This window comes from Lissotriton vulgaris, chromosome 2_1 (assembly GCF_964263255.1).
Source record: "Lissotriton vulgaris chromosome 2_1, aLisVul1.2, whole genome shotgun sequence".
Lineage (NCBI taxonomy): Eukaryota > Metazoa > Chordata > Amphibia > Caudata > Salamandridae > Lissotriton > Lissotriton vulgaris.
The window spans coordinates 451332641-451356113 of NC_141687.1; the positions used below are offsets into that span (position 1 = coordinate 451332641).

At 42.0% G+C, this 23473-nt stretch overlaps 1 protein-coding gene across 5 annotated transcripts in view; it reads left to right on the top strand.

Annotated features, from left to right (window-relative positions):
* GULP1 (GULP PTB domain containing engulfment adaptor 1) overlaps window positions 1-23473 on the top strand; it is a 2138858-nt gene that overhangs the window by 1216876 nt on the left and 898509 nt on the right. The window contains exon 1 of one of the 5 annotated variants that reach the window (XM_086955347.1): window positions 20032-20109. The exons of the other annotated variants lie outside the window; for them this stretch is intronic. The gene's annotated coding sequence lies outside the window, so the exon portion shown is untranslated. Of the gene's footprint in view, window positions 1-20031; window positions 20110-23473 lie in introns of those variants that run through there. 5 annotated transcript variants of the gene reach the window in all.

Sequence of the window (23473 nt, forward strand, 5' to 3'; positions counted from 1 at the left end):
ACCTCTCTATATACCTCTCTCTCTACCTTTACCTCTACCTCTACCACTACCTCTCTCTCGCTCCCTATCTCTACCTCTCTTTACCTACCTCTACTTCTCTACCTCTCTCTCTCTACCTCTCTCTCTTTACCTCTATCTTTCTACCTCTCTACACCTCTCTCTCTCTACCTCTCTCTACACCCCTCTACACCTCTCTACACCTCTCAACCAGTTGAATTCGGGGAAGCCCAAACCATCAATATTTCAAATCTGTGCATGAAACGTGGGTAGGATGAGCCGTACAGCTCAGAAAGGGATGTTCTTTTACATAATTTGTATTTAATAGAATTGGGAAGCAGGAGAACAGTCTCACAGGTGAGATAGGGATTCACATATAGTGGTGACAACTTTTGAATTGGCTTTAAAACCATTCAAAGATGACTGCAGCATCTACGTGGGACTTGGTGGACTTAGTGGCAGCCATAGCACTATAGCACTGCTTGTCATTTAAAAAAAAACAGCATTGACATAGCCAATAGGTCTCCCCTTTGGGGACGAGAACCTACGTTACCTGTGCTTTGAATTTCCTTCCATTGGATAACATTGCTAGTTTTTCACTGAAAAGTGTCTGTCAACTTTTAAAATACCTTTATATTCTTTAAAAATCATTGCAATAACTAAAACGTTTTTACTAAACTGTTTTCAGCTTGGAATCCAGGACTGAATCTAGGATCCAGTCCTAAAGTTACAAAAGTAATCTATAAAGTAATCAGCTGCATTTGTGTAGAAAAACCCATCGAGCTCAATGTGTTTACAAAGTTTATTGCCTCTTTGCAAAGTAATTACATGAGAGTACTCATATCAAGAAAAGTATATTTTGATACCTGTTGGTTTTAAAAATAAAACAACTATATCTTTGGATATAAAAACTATCGGCCTAGAGTTCAGTTCTTGAGTGTGTGAAAACTTTTGCTGACTGAGTGTGTACAACAAATGCTTTACACTGTCCTCTGGTACTGCCTTACTACTCGACCAAGCTACCACTTTAGAGAGTAAGGTCAGACCTGACTTTAACCTCTGTTATACCTCTGGGGATTGTGGACTCTATACACACTGTACCTTACTTTGGTCCAGTACATATAGAGCCACTTTTTCACAGTGAGGACTCGATAAAGCAATGAGACTTCACATATATTAAACATGTGATATTTAAAAGATCTACTATGTACTTTGTCGTTATAGACCTTACCCAGTTGACAGAACTCTACTCTGGTCTCTTTTGAGGGAGCAAGGACCATTAGAAAAACTCCCTGCCTCCCTCCATCTAATCATTGGAAGAACACAGCCAAGCTTCTAAAGGGCTTTTAATGAAACAACTAGAGACAAGCTATTTCAAAAAACTAGAATTGCAACTGTATGTGGCTTGCTCCTTGAAAAGCTCCCTGATGATTTGGAACATACAGAGTCGTCCTGGGCTGCCAAACTAGCTAATTCCAATATTGACATAGATATGAGTCTATCTTTCACATCAAAAATACTTCTATCCTCTAACTTAAAAGCCCAGCTTTATAAAGCTATCTTTAATCTATATTTTACCTCTGCGAAGTTGTTTGCATGGGGAAAAGAATAAATGATTCCTGCCCCAGGTGTGGATCAGGGCCAGCTACCTTTCCCCATATGTTTTATGACTATGTTGAATTAACATTGCTTAAAACGAAGCTGTCTGGATTTTGGAAGGAGGTATTTGGGCATAGTGTGGCGGAATCATCTACACTTTTTATTCTTGGCTGTGATAGCACTCTGGGGCTAAGTTTGGAAGAGGAATCATGTCTCTTTGTTGGGACAGCGGTATATAGAAAATTATTGGCAGCTAATTGGAAGGATGCTGATCCCCCAACCTTTCAAATGTGGTTAGCTAGGTTTTTGGGAATGTATAACCAGGAAAAAGCCATCTACTCCACTAGAGGCAGACATTCTAGAATGTGCGGCTATAAGATCTGGTCACCTATTGCAGCCTGGATTAGACATGCAAGAGGGCCGTAAGAATACTGCATTAGCATTAATTCATTTTAACGACCCCACTGACCTAGCAGCCGAAGATCTCCAGGGCGACTTAAAAGAGTGTGAGTTGGTCCTAATTAACTCTGGGGCCACTCACGAAAAGGGACACCTACTTGACCCTATGTTCTCTAACATCCCCCGTCTCTTAGCTGGGCCAGCCCTTCCCCTTCCATGGTCCGACCACTTCTTGGTATCAGCACGTTGGCAAATTGATTCACCGCCTACAAGTGCCAAGCAGGCTTTCCTAGTTGATAGAGCCTGGTCCAGATTAACGGTCAACAACTGGACATCCAAGCTGGAAGACATGCCCCCTCCTTCTGAGTCGGACCCAGTTAAGGCTGACGCTAACATTAACAATTGGTTATCTGCTTCTTTGGACGCTCTCATTCCTAAAAAGAGAGTTCAAATAGGGAAAAAAGAGTAGGCTCTGCTCCGTGGTACTCTGTAGAACTTCGTACCCTCAGGAAGGGATGTAAAAAACTGGAGAGATTATGGAGGAAGAAATGGGAATTATCTAGGAGAGAGGAATACCGGGTCGCAATGAGGGGCTATAAGTCCGCTCTTCGACAGGTGAAAGCCCTATTTTTTGAAGATCGTATTAAATCTGCCTCCAGTTCCTCTAGGGAGAGTTTCAAAGTGGTTAAAGAACTGCTCAAAGTTCCTGAGCCGGCTGTCACTTATGACAAACAAAAATGCACGGAGCTTGCTGAGTTCTTCCACACAAAAATTGAGAAAATCTTAAACACCCTGCCCCAGCCCATGCTGTCTCAGGATAATGGTAAACAGATTTTGGGAACTCTGGGCAGAGAGACAGCTTTTCATCTTGACTCCTTTGGCCCAGTATCAGTGAGCGAGGTATCCAAAACCTTAGCATCCGTTAAAAGTGGTTCCCCCAGGGACCCTGTTCCCATGAGGTTTCTTAAACAGGTATCAGCTTCCATTGTGGCGCCCGTGACGGACCTAATGAATGCGTCTTTTGTCCAGGGTGTGGTGCCACCTACGTGGAAAACCGCTGTTGTTAAGGCTCTCTTAAAAAAGCCCAATTTGGATCCCTTGGACCTGTCAAACTTTAGGCCCATCTCGCTGCTGCCGGGCCTCTGCTAAATTGCTGAACGGCTGGTCAACAAGCAATTATCAGCCTTCCTGGAGTCGAATGGTCTCCTCTGGGTTTCGCAGACCGGCTTTCGCCCAGGTCAGGGCACCGACACGGCCCTCTTGGCGGTCGTAGATGAAGCTAGACGTATTCTTGATTCAGGAGGGTCAGTGGCAGTGATCCTCCTGGACCTCAGTGCGGCGTTTGACACCGTGAACCATCAGGTGTTGATTCGGCGGCTGGCTGAGGTAGGGGTGTCCGGGATGGCCCTGCAGTGGCTGAGATCTTTTCTTTCCGGACGAACTTATCAGGTTTGGGATGGCTGTGAGAGTTCCAACTCAATCCCCCTCCAGTGTGGAGTGCCACAGGGCTCCTCCTTGAGCCCTACATTATTTAATGTTTACATGGCCCCCCTGGAGGACATAGTGTCCCCTTATGACATCAAAATCATCAGCTATGCTGACGATACGCAGCTGGTTGTTTTGTTATCCCAACTGGCTGACAATCCGGACACCTTGCACTCCTGCCTGTCGGACGTTCATACTTGGATGGAAGAATCTTCCCTCAAGCTGAACGGTTTGAAGACGGAAATAATGCTGCTCGGGAGTAAAACGCCTCTTTTCCCTTCGATCAGCTGGCCGAGCTGCATGGGCGACCTCCCGGCCCCCAAAGAGGTGATTAAGAGCCTGGGAATCTGGCTTGAACCAGACTTGTCATTTCGTACCCAAGCCAAGAAAACCGCAGGAGTGTGCTACGCCATGCTACGGTCGGTTCGAAAAATCTTCCCTCTCCTACCGGTAGCATCGAGGAAGCTGTTGCTTCAGGGTCTTATAACATCTAGACTGGACTATAGTAACGCCATTTTTTTGGGCGCCCCTGAATCCACCTTCAAGACCCTTCAGCAGGTCCAAAATGCAGCGGCAAGGCTGCTTATGGATGTCCCGAGGACGCAATCAGCGAAACCAGCATTGAAGGCGCTGCATTGGCTCCCAGTGCGGGAGAGAGTGGCTTTTAAGGCACTTTGTACACCCCATAAAATCCTCTTAGGGAATGGCCCCCGCATTTTAAAGAACTTGGTTACCCCATACAAAGCAAGCAGAATGCTGCGATCGGATCTGAAACATCTCTTGCTAGTCCCCAGAGTCAAAAAGGCCTGTACGGGCGGGAGAAGATTCTCATTTAACACGGCAACGCTCTGGAACTCGCTTCCTTTAAAATTACGCGCCGAGTCCTGCACACTGCGTTTTCGCAAAGGTCTTAAAACCTTTTTGTTTCCCGCTTGAGTGCGTTACTCTGTCCCTCGGTACCATCTGATGTTGTCTGGAAAAGCGCTGGGATGCCCAAGGGTAACTGCGCGCTATATAAAATTTTAAATAATAAATAATAATAATAATATGTTTATTAATGATGTTTCTTAATGAATGATCTGCCTCTAAAATATTTTAAAGTCATTGTGTACTTCGATTGCCTATGGTTCCTTTTGATGCTGCATTTGTGTATAGAACTGACGCCTTTATCCATTTATCATGAATGTATTTATATATTTATTCGCTGATATATATGTCTATTTTTAATATGTATTAACTGGTGTTTCTTAAATAAAAATAAAAATTGGGAAAAAAAAGAAAGAACACAGCCAAGCTCAAATAGGTGCCTGAATGGAAATGCACGCCCAATTTCCAGATGCACACCTGAGTCAGGCAAGGCTGTGGCCTGCACCTATTCTCATTCACCCTGTTAATAAATGTTGGGGGAAAAATTCTACTGAAGCAGAACCTGAAAATATCATCAGTGGTAAGAGCGAATATCATTATTATTTTTTGCAGATGAAACTATTCTTCAAGCACAAACTAAACTGGCAATACACTGCCTACCGAGAGGGTTTAAATCCTACCGCAATTCCAAAATTCTTATCATTAATACCAAAAAAACAAACTTCATGGCAGTGATTCTAAAACATAATCTGTAGTCTACAAATTAATGGACCTGGTTCCAACCACATCAGTAGTGTTGATAATCTAGGAATACACTTTGACAATAAACTGTCATGAGCAGAACAAGTTCTGAAATGTGATATAAGCCTGAATTCAGGAGCCTTCCAAAATTTTTCAAAGAAGTGTGAAAGAAGACTGATAGACCTTTCTCTTAAAGCCTAGAAAATAAAAGCGGTGGCTGCCTCCTTGTATGGAGCCACCCTGTGGGTTCATAAAAAAGCTCCAGGACTGCAAAAGATCGAAAACTACCCCTATAGCATTTACTACAACTTGATCCAGGTACACTGATGGAGGCACAAAAGACCAAGCCTGGCCTACACCACACCGCATCTATGATCTCCATAAAATGCATTCTGCACTGGACATGACTATGGACAAAAACTTCACTCAAAGTTTACCTAAAATATTTCTCGCATTTTGGGCCGGCAAAGATCTCCTAATATTACTCTGGCTAGAAAGAGACTGGGTTTTGAGGTCTTATAAATGATTTAACAAACATCTGCTAGTAGATCATGGAAAGTTTGCAAATTAAGCTTTTATTTTTCTAATCCAAATCAATAACAGGGGCCAACACATACTTCGTGACATACGTCGCTTCATCCGGGCCAATTTGTAACTACATATTATATACAACAAAAGTAGTGAAGAACGAGAACAAGAAAAGATAGAAATTAAGATGAAGTGAAAAAAATATATAAAAAGAAATAGAAACACAAATTTCTTCCTGGATTTACAGTAAAAACTACTTGCAAGACATTATCATGTGATGAAGCAAAGAATAATATCTGAAGAAAATGAGCCAAGAATAAAAACCCAATTATAACTGTCAGGTAAAATCATTACCAAGCAAGAACCCAAGAAGCATGTGCAGAAGACCTAATTAGGAGTGCTGATTTTGGGAATGACCCTTATGTCATTGAACAAGGAAGATAAAAATGGAAAATATTTAGTTGCATATTAGAAGAGCTGTGAGTGAAAGGGAAGCAAATTATCCAATGTACAGTAGGCCACAGAAGTTTAAACCATCTAAATAAAAGAACAAGGTGTTAAAGATTGAATACTTATCATACCAAGAGAATATATAGGATATCAATACTCATGTGTACCTTCAAAAATAAGTTTTCTTGATTCCAGAGACCATCAGAAAATGCAATTGAAAAACATACCATTTAACACATTTACCACAAAATATATATTTTAAACAATGGAGAAAAAAAGAGAAAAGATACATATTTTTCCATCTCAATGGCATTTATAAAAATACTCAGAAAATACATTTCACCAACATATGCAGTTAAGAAGGATGATTCAAAGTGTGTACTGTACAACAAAATTGAATTCGATGTACACTGAAAAGAAATCAAAATCACTATTAGATGTGACACCACATGTCTTCATGAGAGAAATCGCAAATCGGGGTATCAAAAACTGATTAGAAACAAGCATTATCAAAGTAACAATGAGGAAGAAAACAGGACTGGAAAACAATCCCCAACTGCAAATACTTATAAGCAATGTTATTGAGCCTGCACTTAGATGTTAGTTAGGGAAACAAAAATGTAATCAAACCATGAAACACTTCTCAAAGATTCGAGCAGTAATGCCATAATGGTGGCGGTAGTGAAGTAAGTAAATAACCAACATGTGGGAACTAAGATACCTTACACCCTTACACTGGCTGCCTGTACAAAAGAGGATTCAATTCAATGCCCTGTGTATAGCCCATAAGATAATTCATGGCAACAGCCCTTCGATTTTTCAAAGTTGTTCTCTCCTTAAGTCCCTACACAAGCTCTTCGGTCACTTTCTTATGAAATTGGAAGGCCCCTGTGATCAGGAGAAAAAGATTCAGGGACTGTTCTTTTTCCTATTGTGTGCCGAAATTGTGGAATGGCTTACATATATCCCTGAAATTGGAACAGTCAGAAGTAACGTTCAGGAAATTACTGAAAACAGACCTGTTTTAGATAGGTCACTTGTGCTGTCATGGTCTGAAGTAGCGCTGGGAAGCCTTGATAAGTTAGCCTTGCTTTCTACAAAAACTAAGTTGAATTGAAATTAAGCGAATTGAAGATACAGACAAGAGATACTCTATTTAAAATGAAAGGGCACAAATAAAAATCTTGAAATGATCATAATGCCGCATTAAAGATCACATAAGATATTCAATAACCAGGTAAAAACCAAGCGATAACATGGTGCATTCATTCTATGAAAGTTAAAGAAGCAAAGGCGGCAATGCACAAAGGTGAACACTAGAGATTCAGTGAGTACAGTGCGTGCAATATAACCTAATGATGGCTATTTTGAAAATGGGCATTTCACAAAGTTGATGGATTAGGTAGTGACAGAGGCAGCAAGAAAAGCAATAATTGACTATGGGCATTAAGCGAACACTGGCTGTAATATGGAAGGGCTGACTGAAAATAGACATTAAGGTGCACCATAAGCTAAATTATGAATATCAAATGGCTGGAAACTAATAGACTTTTTCTTAAATATCCACAAGCTAGGATGGATATTCTCCACTAAGCCATAGAATGAAAGCATAATGGCTTATGTGCTTACCAGCATGATAACTGTAATCGTGATATAATGCGTCTAGGGTTAATAGATGGCCTTCTACAGTCCCACGCTCAATTTGAATGCTTGGAGACTGACCATGTGAATAGCATACTCATTGTGTCTAGCGGTGTCAGTGAACATCTTTTACTCCGTTAAGAAGCAGACCGGGTTAAATACCCAAGGAACCCAACATGAACATTTGAATCTAATTAGCCTGAATATTAATCTATAATGGTTTTGGAGATATAAACTGCAAGAAAATTCTCATATAAATCAGCATTGGCCAGAAAAGGAAGTCTTTCAAGTTACTCAGGACACTGTGTATACAGCTGTATTGTAAGACATAATTTGACACAGGATTGAACAATTAATTAAGATATATATATATATATATATATATATCTTGTATTGGCAAGAATGCAATATTGATTGTGAGAGTGGTAAACACTGAAATATCGAGTAATAGAAAACTAGGGTACTGTCTTGGCACAAGGATTAACTGTATAGCTCTGTTAATCAACTGCATCAAAATTGAAAGTCATAAAATAGAAATGTGATCATAATAAGTAATGTAGTTCTTCCTCTTTAGTAAAACCCAAAGAAAAAGTTTTGAGTTTAAAAATCCAGAAGCTCTCTCTCTCTCACACGTAGACATGCATGTGGTCACCACCTCTCCTATGATGCTTAATAGCTTTTATGGGAACAAACTGAACTTTTTTTTTTTATTCAGTCCACATTCAGAGTCCCGTAGAAGTATGGACACTGGGTAAAGTTTATTCCTAAAGGCCCGCAGGTGCTCCTCCCATCTTTCTTTAACAGGACAGATAGCTGATACAACATACATTTTTGAACAAACACATGTGATAACATAAATGCATAATTGAGTATTGCACTTTATCAAATATGAAAAAGGAAACTTTCTTTTCTTTTCAAGATTATATAAGTGAGTGTGTTTGCCATGCATAAAGTCACAATAAATACAATTGCCCCATTTGAAGAAAACAGGTAAACTGACAATTGTCTTTGTAGGGGTATGTTTGGAATAACACACAGTGTCCCTGGGATATAAAATGTCCTTCAAAGATTTTTCTCTTTAAAATGTCACCTGAGCTGTACATAATTCACTATCCAACCAGAGAAGATGCCAATGATTATTTTGAATTTTATAGGCTTGTGAGCTTTCTTGATGGAATTTTGGGATAAATCTAATAGTGTTGTCTGCTTATTTAACAGATCGAGATATATTGGGCCATGTTTGTTGATTATAAAGCAGATCAATCCTCTTAATGTGTTTAACTTTGTTGAAAGTTTATAAATGATCCGATTGCTATATCCTCTTTGAATGAAGCATGCATGAATATTATTGGCTTCTTCTTAAAAATCTGTGTTCTTGCTGCAAATTCTATGAGCCCTAAGCAATTCATGTTATGTATTTGCTGTGAAGGGTGTTCAAAAGATTTTTTTTTTATTTTTTTTTACGAAATACATGAATTAGTCGTTAGAGAGTCAAAATTTACACAATCTATGTATACTATTGAAGATCATAACATCAATAATCCTGGAGCTAAATACATAATATACAATAAATTAAAGATTATAAATTAGTAACACTGCATACATAATAATGCCATTACCATACAATAAAATGGATGGATATAGAGCTACAAAAAAAAGCAATTAGCAGTAACAAACCATCAGACAGTAGACTCTAGTTGATTAGTAATCTTGCCCCAAACTTGTTTGACCAAGCTTCTTTTTTCTATTCCCATTAAGGGCGTACAGACTATGCTCCATATTATGTACTGCAAAAAAACGTGCCCTCCATAATTCAAAGGAAGGAGTTCCTGCTGTAGCCACCAAGATGCTATTAGGAGCCGGTATACAGCTGTGACCAAAAATATTAACTTTACATGTTGTTGAAATAAATCTGGTATTGCCGGCCCCATTTCTGCACCTAGCATTATCTGCATAGCGCTTAATTTAACTGGAAAACCCAAAATGGCTGTTAAATAATTCTCTATCTGTGAAAGTAAAGATATTAACCGCGGGCACCCAAAAAAAATATGAAGGTCGTCCGCAGATATATATCCACACCGAAAACATTTCCCAATAGTATCACCCTGCCATTTAGAGATCTTGTCGGGTGTATAATATAAATTAAAAATGGATTTATAATGCTGTGCAGATAATTTTGCCAAAAGAAATAAGTTTATCACCATCTCCAGAGAAATTTCGATCCGTATATCCTGCCTCCCAAGTTTATTCCCCCATTTAACATTTTGTTGCTCTAGATCATTCACCTTGGAGTTCAACAAATGACCATATAACGCTCCTATTTTTGCAGCTTTGATATTGTCTTCTATCAGAGGGTTAGCTTGTAGGTTGCTTGCTTTTTGAGATAAATAAATTCCTAATTTGCAGATACTTCGCAAAATTCTCCCTGGGAAGCTGATATTGCTCCCGCAGTTGCTCAAAAGATTTCAGACAACCGTCACTAAAAAAATCCCCCACCAGCCTTATCCTTTTTGCCACCATACATAAACCACCCTATCCCATAAATCAATTGGCAGGAATATAGGAGCTGTCAATGGTGTGTACCAAGAAATTTTTCCTATTCCAAACATTTTCCTTAATGTTCTCCAAATCTTATATGCGGCCAGCAAAACCTTAAAACGTGTGCGTTTGTAATAACTCCATTCCTGATACAGTAGCAGACAGTTTTTAGCCTTCACACCCAATAGCATCTGATAAATTGACGGGCACTCCGCCGCATTCGAAGGACCTACACCTGTTAGCAAGACATTCATGCCTTGAAGAATGTAGGCATAATAATAAAGAGTAAAATCTGGTACTGACCAGCCTCCTGAGTTTCTTGGTAAGATCATATAATGCCCGGCACGACGGGCCTTACCGCCAGCACACATAAAACGCATACAAAGAGCCTGGAGTTGTGTTAGGATGGTTGTAGCAATTTCTAAAGGGACACACCTGAAAAAATATAGTATTTGTGGCAAAATCATAAGTTTTAGTAGACTACATCGCCCTACTAACGAAAGATTAAGGCATTCCGCCTGATCCAACTGTTTCCACACCCCTGATGTTAAATCCTCCCAGTTAGACTTGACCAAGGCCGTTGGAGAGACCCTTAACTTAATCCCCAGATAAGTGACTTCTTCACAAACCCGTGGATCAGAGTACTTTGGCAGGTTGGCACACAGTAACTGGGTTTTAGAAGCATTCAGTTTATAGCCGGCGACTACACCAAAGTTTGCGGCAATAGATTCGATCTCCACCATTGCATCTGTTGGACATGTCGTAACAATTGCCACGTCATCAGCATATGCTAGGACCTTAAATTGATAATTTTGCATCACCACCGGGGGAATCCTAGCACAAGCTTCCAGCATTCTTAAAAAGGGCTCGATGTACAATGTAAATAAAAGAGGAGAGCAGGGGCAACTCTGCCTGGTGCCTCTCTGTATTGGTACTACATCAGACACGAGTCCCATAGTGCTAATACGGGCCGTAGGTTGCAAATACAATGTCTGCAGTGAATTTATGAATTCGGGGCCAAACCCCCTTCGCTTCATTACGTCCCATATAAAGCACCTTGAGACCCGTGCGAAAGCCTTTTCGGCATCCAATAAAATTAAACATAATGGCTCCTGGGTAGCATTTACAAAATCAAATAAAGTGATCACCTAGCGAACATGATCCACCGTTCCTCGGTGTGGGATAAACCCATGCTGTATAGTGGAAACTAAGTTAGTGATTACTCCAGACAAACTATTCGCAAGAATCTTCGAATACATTTTTCCATCCGCGTTTACAAGCGAGATAGGGCGGTAGGATCCAGCTAAGTTCGCAGGTTTTCCTTTTTTGTGAAAAACCACAATACATGCCTCACTTCAGCTCCCTGGAGGTGCCCCTTTCTTAGCTGGGTGTTCAAAAGATGAATGTAAAATATTGTTAACTGAAGCAGGCTTCCTAAATATCTTGCTTATTATTTTGTTGTTCTCAATATACAGAGTACAGTCACAAACGTTAATCATTTTATCAATATATTTTAGTCACAGCTCTATATTGCGACAATTTTGAAACAGAATGGAATGGAAAGACAATAAGGTGCTTACATCACCTTTCCATATGATAAAATCTCTTCAAATAAATGTGATACTGCTCCACCGTTAATTTAATTTTCAAAATCATCCATAAAACAGGAATGCATACAATGGTGCGAATCGAGAACCCATTGCGGTTCCACAAACCTAATGGTACAATGTGTTTTCGTAGAGGAAAAAGTTATTGCTCAGAACTAAATTGATACTGTCTTGCAAATAGGTATTACAGTAAATCAATGAATACATTTGTGACTCTGTTTCCTTTTCAATTTTTTTCATTTTCAGCCTAATTTCTATCTTTTCTTGATCTGGTTCTTCACTAATTGTGTTGTATATAATGTATAGTTGTGGATTGTCCCTAATAAAGCCATGTGTATTATGAAACATTTCTTGGCCCGGTTGTTGATTTAGATATAAAAAAATGAAAACTTAACTTGAAAACTTTCTATCATCCACTGGCAGATATTTACTGAATTTTAATGCAGGCCTTGAGAGAAATATCCCATACTTATTTTTTGAGGTTGAGTCAAAACTTTGAAAATCCTCTGTCTCCCTCCAGTTTCGTAGTGGCTCACTCTGGCTACACCATATCACCGAATCTCTAAACGAAATGGAGTGTGATGGTTTCTAGGAGAACCCAAAATCAAGTAACCGAGCGAGATTCGTAATAATAAAAAGATATGACAAGGAGCAGATCTTGATTAAATGCTACACAAAATCCAGTGCGCCTGCTAGTGCAGTACCTAAACCTCAAGGTGCAGAATTCTTATGAAATATTCAAGAATTGTATAAACTCAGAGACAAAGAGAAGCCTCAACATAAAATTCGGATTAAGAACATAACATGTCTTGTCCACCATTATGGTCGAGGAGGGTAGCACCCCTGCTGAGAACTAGCAAAGGAAAACGTGAACAATAAAATTATAATATATATATTTTATCATTTTATTTAGCTGAGTTCAGGGATGGGTGGGGCCATAATGACAACAGGAGGAGGAGTTGTACTGTGAGTGTGCATGTCCGTTTGGCTGCCTATCTAAGGACAGCCAAACCACATGCGCACTTAGATCTCTCCACATGAGCTGTGCTAAACAGCCGGGTGGAGAAGAGGCACAGGCTCCGAGGCCCTGGGCGAGCTTTAAACCAGCCCTTTCAGGCCAATCGTGGTGCTGCTCTCATGCTGGTAAATAGTATTACCTAGAAAGAGAATGAGAGAAAGATGATGAACGCTTGAGACGGCTGTGTGGAGCTCCCTGACCACTTGGCAGATTATCTATGTATCCATCTGATTTTTATAGGGTAAACTATGTCTGACACTGCCACAACCTTACTGGCTTTAGTTATGCTGAGCCCGACTCTGTGTACACATTGCTTCGAAATCGCCTGTAGACAAGGAGAGCTACTACTCGCCTGCAGAAGATTTCTTGAAGAAGCGTATCACGCCTACGGATGACCTCCACAGCCACCCTCAATCACGACGATTGTGATGGGTCCTAAGACTGTGTGTGGTAGCAGCAGAGGAAAGGCAGACGCTGCTCCTTTGCCGATTGGAGGGAGCTCTGCATTGGCGGCCATGGGTGGATGAGTGGAAACTGCATCGGCACCCACATCATGCTCTACCGGGCGCCGATTGCTGGTGTTGACATGGACGGAGACCTCAGGAGAAAGGAGGGGAAAGGAAGGGGAAGGACGGGACTACACTCCTCCTGCAGCAGCCACCTGTCTCATCTGTCTTGAAGTTGCTTTGTGGGTCACCCGCTGAGAGTGACCCGAGTCAAGCCCATGACCAGCTGATGCAGAAAGATTCGGATAACAGCTAATCATCACTCCTGAATATGGTGCTCTCCCTACAACCTGCTGCACCAACCGGCCCTCGGGGAGAAACAGCAACTTTTGCTGCAGTGACTATCGATGAGGTATGCAATACTATTGGTTTGGTACCTTCTAAGAAGGGTGTGGGGGACAGTTTAAGAGACATAGCAAGGGACTCTGCCCAAATCTGTAAGTCGGCTCTGGAGGTGTGTTTAGAGCAAGTAAATGGTACGCTGGATAAAACTATTAAAGGCCAGGTTGGGTCAGATGGGGGAAGGGATCCCCCTGTAACCCATTTTGCAACTAGATCAGAAGCCTAGGAAAAGTCGGCAATCAGAAGCCTTGTTTACGTGGCCGGAGAAAGGAAGTAATTCGTTTGATCCTGAGACAAAATGATTGCTTTTACACCTTGTTGGACGAAACCTGGTGAGCTTATGAATCAGGGTCTGGTATTGAGTCTAGCAAGAATGAGAGCTAACCTGATACTAGCGGAGTGGACTCGGTGGTAACTACACATAAAGTGGCCAGAAAGCCCGGTACCTATAATAGTAAGGGCAGAAAACACCTTAAGTTGGACTACTCCCCAGGTGAGCAATTGGTTGAACCATGACTACCACACAGCAATAGGCTCATACTGCTATTCCACCAACTCTGGACACAATTCTACAATGTGTTTTGTGACATCAAGAGGAGGCCCAACAGGATAGTCGTCGATCACAGATTGCCACTCGTAAATTAGAGGGTTCAGTCAAGAAGATTGCCTAGACATTCAATTATATCAGTGAGCAGTTGACAGACCTAGAGATCAGAGCTGCTACCCTAGAGAATGATATGGCGGGCACCCGAGGTCAAGCAGAGGCTCATAAATCCCATCTAATTGATATTCAGTGGAAGCTGGAAGACCAAGAAAATCACCAAAGGCATAATACCTTACGATTCTTAGGGATTCCAGAAGGGAAAGAGGGATCAGATATACGATTGTTTATGGTAGATTTGTTAAGCAAAGATTTTCCAGAGCTAGAGGGATGAAACTGGCTACAGGAGTTTCAGCGAGTTAATTGTGTGCCCCTTTTTCTGAGACAACCAATCAAGTCTGGCATGAAACCCTGTGCTGTTAGTTTAGTTTTGAAACTACCTACTGAGGTACAATATATTTTTTAAAAAGCTAGACTGGAATCCAAATGATCCGTTGGGGATTTTTCATTTCTTGCCAGGGCTGACTTTTGTCATGTAACTGTTAAGAGGCAATGGCGGCTCCGACAGATGATTAAACCATTCCAGGAGAAAGTGGCACAGGCTTTCATAATGAATTCCGCCCTTCCTCTCCGAAGTCACAGAGATCAGATGTAGAGTACTCCAAGGAACCTCCCTCAGCCTCATGCTCTTCAATATCTCTGTGGCCCCCCTCGAACCTATGGTCAGAAAAATGGACTCAGCATGGTATCCTATGCCAACACCTAGCTCATCATCTACCTCACCAATGAACCCGACATCACCAGGTACTGTTTCCAGCAAGGAATGAAGGATGTTGCATCCTGGATGAGCAGCAGCTGCCTGAAGCTCAATTCAAACTGAGGTCCTCATCCTGGGATCCAGCCCCGCCACGTGGGACGACACCTGGTGGCCCCCTGCCCTCCGAAACTCTCCCATCCCCACGGACCATGCCTGCAACCTCGGGATCATACTCAACTCTTCGATCACCGTGAACCAAAAGATCAACACTGTATCCTCCACATGCTTCAACACCCTTCACATACTCCATAAGACCTTCAAATGGAACTTCAAGCTGCTCACACAAGCCTACAAAGTTCTCCACAACACCGAACCCCAATACCTCAACGGAAGAATCTCCTCCATGCCCTGAGAGAAACCTTTGCTCCGCTGACCTAGCCTTGGCTGGAATCCCACTCATTCACAGAGCCGGAACAGGAGGCAGATCCTTCTCCTACATCGCGGCCAAGACCTGGAATTAACTCCCCCCTCAGTATCAGACGAAGCCCTACATTGCAAACCTTCAGGAAGGTCCTCAACACCTGGCTCTTTGGATGACCTTGCAGCTGCCCAGCCCCTCCCCCCCAGGTCTTTGAGACACAGTTGAGTAGTGCACTCTGTAAACCCCTGATTGATTGATTGATTCAGCATGGCTGAAAGTGATATGGGGGAGCGGACCCGGTTTTTTACCTCTGAAATGAAAGCTAAGGAGTTTCTGGCTGAGGGTTGGATATAGAGTAAACTCATTCCTTTATGGCTATTTTCAACTTTTTCCCTAGATTAAATTAGTAATTAATGGTCAGGGATTATGTTTCTGCTTAAATTGCTGGTGGTGGATATAGGATATATGGTGTTAGCACTGAATATTGTTTTTGGCCGCTGATTTAGGGAGCTACTTCCCATCTACTACATACCGACGCCAGATCTGTTTTCTTTCATTATAGGGGTGTTTAGTGGTGGGAGGGAGCTGCTGGGTGGAGTGGGTTGGAGAGGGGGATGGGGAAAGGTGGTTGAGGCAGGGGATGGTGGGGGTATGGGGCTGAAGGGAAAAAAAGGTAAATAGTATTACCAGCATGAGAGCAGTCTCTTGATTATTGGCGTCTGGGAGCCTGCACAGTGTGCCCAAACCCAGTGGGGAATCAGGAGTTGGGAATGAAGCAAAAAAACACTGACACAGGAGCCAACAGCAGCAGGTAAGCACTTTTTTTTGTTGTTGTTATTTACCCCACCCCTCCCACATCCCCCCACACATCCCCCCACACGACCCACGTTTTTTGTCATTAATAGCAGCCACCACTGCTATGCACTAAAACTCTGTCAGCAAGGAGGTAGCGCCTCTGCCCAGTTTTCAAAAAGCATAGCTTCGGACGTAGCTGTCGGGCAGCTATTTCCTTATGCTACCAAACAGATTCTGAAGCTATTTTCATGCCGGTTGCTTTCTATATTGTCTCAGCTTGAAACACAAGCAGACCTCGCCATTCCTATCTCTTTTAATCATTCGTAACCCTTATTTGATTAAATAATTGGATGAACTAGTTCTGATCAACATTGCACATTGATGTATTAGACGACTGGATGAGTTTATTTTGAGGAACTACTTGCCTTTTAAAATACTTAATTGATTGCTTTATTTGGCTTTGGTTTATTTGTATGGCTTTTCTAACTATAAATTTTGCTTCGCAAGGATCATCCCATTTACAACTACCAATCAGGATTTAGATCAATCTGCAGAAAATAAACAGGCACTAAACAAGTAGTAGACTATGCCATCTGACCACAGATGAGGATGAACTCTTACTCCTGATACTAAACATTATAGCTGCTTTCAACACCATTGGCCCTCTCCCTCATGCATATATTATGTCTTTGTGGGATTCATTGGAAGTGCCTTCCACTTGTTGTCCTCCTATCGATTAAGCCACTACTAGCTCACCCAGTTGGCACCTCAAGGTCACAGACACTCCCTGCTACCAGCAGAGTACACCAGGGCTCCCTCATGTCCCTGTTACACGCTCTACACTGAATCCCTTGCTCACAGACAACAATATCACAATTCACCATTATATCAAAGACACAACACTTTTCAGCTTCTAGCGACTCGACAACTGTCTCCCTGTCTTTCAAATCCAGATGTCCCACTGCTCTGCCTGTCTTAAACTCCACACTACCAAGACCAAATGTATCAAACTTGCCAGCAGCAGCAAATAACTAGTCCAGACCTAACTCAGGGACATGAAACTGGTTGACTTCAACCAAAAAAACTTAACAATACCATGTCACATGGATTCACCCTAAACAACAACCTTTTTCTTAAGGAACAGCTGTAAGAATACCAAGACGACATAGGCGCAGCTCTCCTTGAAAAAAGTGAAATCATTACTTCCTGAAAATAATTTAAGAACGGCTGCCTCTGCCAATATGAACCTTCACCTGGATGGAGACAAGTCCTGCTCCACAGTCGCCCATAAACTAGACTGACCTCCTGAAAGATGCCTATATGTACCTTCACCTGGATGAAGACAAGTCCTGCTCCACAGTCGCCCATAAACTAGACTGACCTCCTGGAAGATGCCTATATGCACCTTCACCTGGATGAAGACAAGTCCTGCTCCACAGTCACCCATAAACTCGACTGACCTCCTGGAAGATGCTTATATGCACCTTCACCTGGATGAAGACAAGTCCTGCTCCACAGTCGCCCATAAACTCGACTGACTTCCTGAAAGACGACTTTGAATGGCACTTTTGCTTTGCTGGACAAAAACTAACCAACTCTTCTGGATCACGAGCCAGCACAGCCTAAACACCACCAGACTGGAGACAAGGAGTTGTAATATATAAATATGTAATATATTAAAAATGTATATTAAAACGCATTAAAGAGACCTTCTCAATTTCCCAACCCAGGATTTGAAATAACATGCTCATGGCCATAAGAAATGCTCCAATAATCAAAGATTTGAAGTCACCTTTTCAAAGACCACTACATTTTGACCCATGAAGAAGCCCTGTGTCCTTGTCACTGCTTTGTAAACTATCTTTTTTCGTACTCTTGTCCTTTGGCCGTATGCAGTACTCACAGACGTCATTTAGGGGTCACAGCTGCGACCCCTGGCTTGCACCTTGCTACCACTGGCACTACTTTTGCGATCCTGGTCTCAGAGGTGGAAAATGGGTGCCTGAAACACAGGGGCATATCTTAATGGACGCTGGTTGGATCTCCACTTGCCTGGTATTCTTTCAAATTTTTTTATACAAAGAATGAATAATATTATTTACTATTAGTATAATACAAATGGAGTACATTAGTTGGAATATGACCCTATCTGGAATCTACGGTAAGTAAAAAATACTTTTCTTTGTATGTTGTATGCAGGCGGGCAACTAGAGCCAAATTCCTGGGGGGGGGGGGGGGGGGGGGGGGGGCTGAAAAAGATTTGGGGCGGGCTAATTCTTCCAGCCGTAACCAGAGCGGCCCTCATTTACACATACACGGTCTTTTAAAGACCTGTGAAGTACTTGGGTGCTGCTGCAATTAGACGTCGCCAGTCCGCGAAGCTGTCTCAGCCAGGGCTGACAGAAACGACGGGGGTGGCTGAAGCCCTGTGAGCCCAAAGGGTGTTGCGCGCCTGCATGCGTGAGGGTGAGAATTTGTATATGTGAACAACAAGGTGTGAATGTGTTAGTATGTTTAAGCATGCGTGTGTGAGTCAAAGCTAAGGTCATATGGCTTGCAATGTTTCATCCTCTACCCCTGGCATTGATTAGGTTTGTGCTGTACAAATACACGAATAAATACATTCCACATACATATGCGGATTGGCTGTTTCTGGAGTCATTATTGCGTGTGTCCTTCACGGAACATGTTCTTTTGGCATCTGGCTAAGTTAAGGTGCTGGTTTCTTATTCATTGGTTTGGATTAATCACATCCCACCCACTCCTTCTTGCTTTGTTATAACCACAAAATTAAGGGAAGGGATGAAGAAGCATGATGAAGAGATAAGGCCCTTTCCTCTGTGTTATCTCTGTCTCTTCCCATTACTTACATTCTACCCTGCTGCTCATGTGAAAGGGTGTGTGACATTCATGCATTTTGTGCGTTGCCTAATTATGACATTTCTGCAAACTCATTAGACATTACACATAATTATGTGAAATGCAAATCCTTTATTTACTTCTATATTTTGGAACGAAAAACATTCTTAATTTTAATACATCCATAAACTTTGGGGCGAAGAAGCATTTAAACAAGCACACATAACAGCTGCACAAGTTCTGCCGTTCCCGTGTGTTTACTGAAGGCTATTTCCAGAAAAAGCGCTGTAATTACGCGAAGTACCATATGTAATTTCGGGGATTGTGTGTAACAAAATAATCAGAAAATTCTTGAAATGACACGATTCGCCCTAGTGTGATGGGGTAATAATGTTGATTCGACAGATTGTGGAATGCCAGAGGTTATAAAAAAATATTTTTGTGATGAACCGTGATATTGCACTGAATGATCCATGACACAGAAATGGTAGGTAGTATCGCATCAGTCTGAAGGATGCTGAGTAATTTCCCCCTGAAGATGCCTACCTTGAGTGTAGCCATCTAAAAGGCTGTATCTCGCGTGTATCTCAGTACTCCACAATAACTGACCTGGCACGAGTCCTGCTAGTGGGCAGTCTGGACCCTGTTTCAGCATGGACTGTTAGAAGAAGCAAAAACACATGTTTTGAAATGTACGCGTATGTTTACTTTACTTTTTTGAAGACCCGGGACAGTTTGTGGCTACGGGTACTTTCTAAAGAAGTAATGTTTGGCGCGGATCCTAAAATAAGCGAACAGGAAGGCATGTAAGATGTCTGAACGCCTCAGCAGTTCCACCCATGATGTAGCGCGCTTTGCACTGCAGCGCTCAGTGCCATCTCTCCCACATCTGAAAGCCATTAAGCCAAGCAGCAACACTTCCGCCTCCCCTAGTTCCTGCCGGGCTTCACCGAGCGAAGTAAGTAGTTTCACTTCTTGTGTTTTCTGAAACATTTTGAGATGTCTAGAAGGGAGAACCCCGTGATGTTCGTTCCGTAGTGACACCAGGCACTGCTCCGGGAGTGAATCAAAACACGTGAATCCGCGACTCCCTGCAGACCGTGCCCCGGGCACCAGCGTGTACGCGCCTGTCTGACGTGAGGCGGCTCGGGCTTGAAATGTCCCGATCCAGCCTCCGTAAGGAATCGGACGTTCTCGTGCCTGCAGTGGGCTGGCATTAGCTGAACAGTTTCACAAAGAGACCTCTTTAGATCCTCCGAGTGTGTGTTTTAGGTTTCCTTAACGCTCACCGAGACCTCTGCCGAGGGAGAGGCTCGTGCGTGCGCATCTGCCTTGTAATGTTTAAAGACCAAACAGCCACTGCCGCTTCCAGCATAAAAGTTTGCATGAGTGGCTTCGAGTGCGAGTGAGGAAAGGAGGGGAAAGCACTGTAGATCTAGAAATGATTTGTGTCTCAGCGTAAAAGAAAGAGAGGGAGTTCCTGCAAAAAAAGCGTTTTCCTTCTGAAGTTGCTTGGTTAGGGGGGCTGGTCCTGTTGCTGCTTAGAGAGATAGCCCCTAAAAGGAAACCGATGAAATAATGTGTGCGTTTTATAAACACTTTTTTGCTTTGGAGCTGCTGCGGTCAGGAGGAGGGTTGGCGGCGACGGAGGAATAGCCGCATAATTAAGATGACTGGTGTCACAATGATAATTAGATGACAAGGAGTTCCGCCTCAACAGGGGAGAGGCGCAGATGCAAATGTGTTATGTGAGTGTGTGGAGCGGGTGCTTCAAGGGCATGAACAGATGAAAGTTTTGGTTCACGTATATCTCTTGCGTGGCTTGTATAAATGAACGCTATATTTATAGATATCAAACTGATTGAGTGAATGAAGACGCTGTCTGTAGCTCGGGGCTTGCAACCTATGTACTAAAACGCCCTGACGAATGAATCAATGGGTGTGGTGTACTTTCTGCGGGGTTTCCTACATACAGGTGATTTGAATTTTATATTTCTTCATAATGTAAATAGTGCTTTCGACCAGCAATGTTTTGATAAAAATGAAGCATCTGTAGAGCGTCTGGTTACTCCATCCAGACTGTCCCAGCGCTAAGAAGACACCCTCAGTGCAGACCCCAACATGGCGTGCTTGACAGGCCCTAGGATTTGCCCAAAGAGCCAGGTCTTGAATTTCTTGCTAAAAACTGATTCTGACCTTTGCTGTCTCAGATCTAGAGGCATACTATTCCATCATTTGGGAGCCAAAAAGCTGAAAGCGGGCCCTCCCATCCCAGATGTTTTTACTCTGGGAATAACCAGTGAGCAAGGTCCCTGCAGACCTAAGACTTCTGCAAGGTTGATACAGCTTCATCAAGTCGTCTATGAATCGTTTCCCTAATGTTCTAATGCAAAATACAGTAGCACAGTATAAGGTCTGTACTTAAAAGTGGGATACGTATATACCGGGCAATTGGTGTTTTTCTGAGTTTCATAAAAGTCAGCCAAATATAATATTGTATGTAACACCATTGTTATTAAATGGTGGGGGGTCATATATACGTTGCATCACATGGGGCCACCTCAAACATCCTCACATTTTCTATTATGGTGATTGTAAATATATCAAGTCAAGTCAAGTCAAAGATAGCTTTATTCGATTCTTCAAAAAAAATCATTAAAGCACATAAAATAGATATATACAATAAAATCCAATTATACTTTCATCTGTACAGTTCAGTTATAATAAGTACTCAAGGGATAGTAGATCTGAATCTAATAATACTTTTTAAAAACATTGATACTGCGGTAATAGTCATTTCATCTTGCAATAGTGGATTTTGAAAAGGGCGGGTCTACGCTGTCTCAGAACCAATACATTTAGCAGGGGAAGCAAGTATCTCTTCCAGCCCCACAAATAAAATTTGCAGAATAAGATACAATGTATTGTTGATTGCAAAGCGGAATCATCACATGGACACCGAATTAGGTTTTTCGACCAGTCGTTTATAACTGGAAAGGTAATCAACCTAAAAAAGCTACCAGTTCTCAATCGTGCTAATAACATCCTGCTATAACTGCTCTCATTAGTGGACAGGTAAAACTGCATACCAGGACCCTGTAATAATAAATGGTGCTCGACAACAGATACCTTCTCCCCCTCTAATGGCCAGCGTTTATCTTCCAAAAACATGAGGCAAACATCCTTCAATGCTTTTCTGGTGATAGAGGACAGTGAGGATGGCGTGTTATAAAGTTCAGGGTAACCTATTTCTAATAGAAATGCCTTTATATATGAAAGCCACTGAATGTGTTTAGCCCCCTGGTGTTTAATACAGTCCTGGATGGTGGCCCTATTAAACTCGGTTGCAGGAGAAGTCCACACCTTGTGCCATAGCAATACCAGGCTTACCTTAATTAAATCTGAAATATGGGCCAAGGCAAGCTCCTTATGACATACAAAGGTGGAAGTAGATTTGGGAACAGCTAGCAGGTATCGCAGAAAGGCTTTTTCGCTTATTTGAATTTCCTGACAGTCTGCAACCCTCCAAATACCAGCCCCGTATATGGCAGTCGACACACATTTAGCCTTGTATATATTGATTAAAATACGCACCGTCCTGCCCCCCAACTTGTTGGCAAACTGTTTCACCGCGCCAATAGTGCGAGAAAATGCTAACTTTCTTGAAGTAGCTGCTGTTGTCCAGGTACCTTTTTTATTAAAAACAATCCCTAGATTTGAGAAAGTACTAGTTAATCCTACCTTTGACTGTTCTAAAAAAAGTATTACATGGTACATTATTTTTAGATGAGCAGCACATGGTAAAAGTTTTCCCAATATTAATCTTTGGGCCCCTAGATCCCATGTATTCTGAGAAACTGGTTAATGCTTTCTGGAGGCCTACTTGGGTTCTCGCCATTATAACCGCATTATCTGCGTACAATAGTATGGGCAGAGCGACACCTTCGATTTGGGGATAATCCAGGTCTTTGTCGGTTAAATAAGCTGCCACACTGTTAATGTACAAATTAAATAGAAAGGGTGCCAGTATGCAACCCTGACGAACACCTTTCATTATAGGGAATTTAGTTGTACATTCACCATTCTTCCCAAATCGTACATTTGCCCCTGCCCCTCTATATAGTTCTTTAATAAAATTAAGGATATTAAGATCAATGCCGAGGCCTAATAGGGTATCCCACATGACTTCATGACTCAAACAGTCGAACGCCGAACTCAGGTCAACAAAGGTCATTCATAAATTGCCCTTTTTTGCCACCACATACTTTCCCGTTATCATAGCTAAGTTTAGGCCTTGTTCAACGGTGCCTAGGCCTGATTTA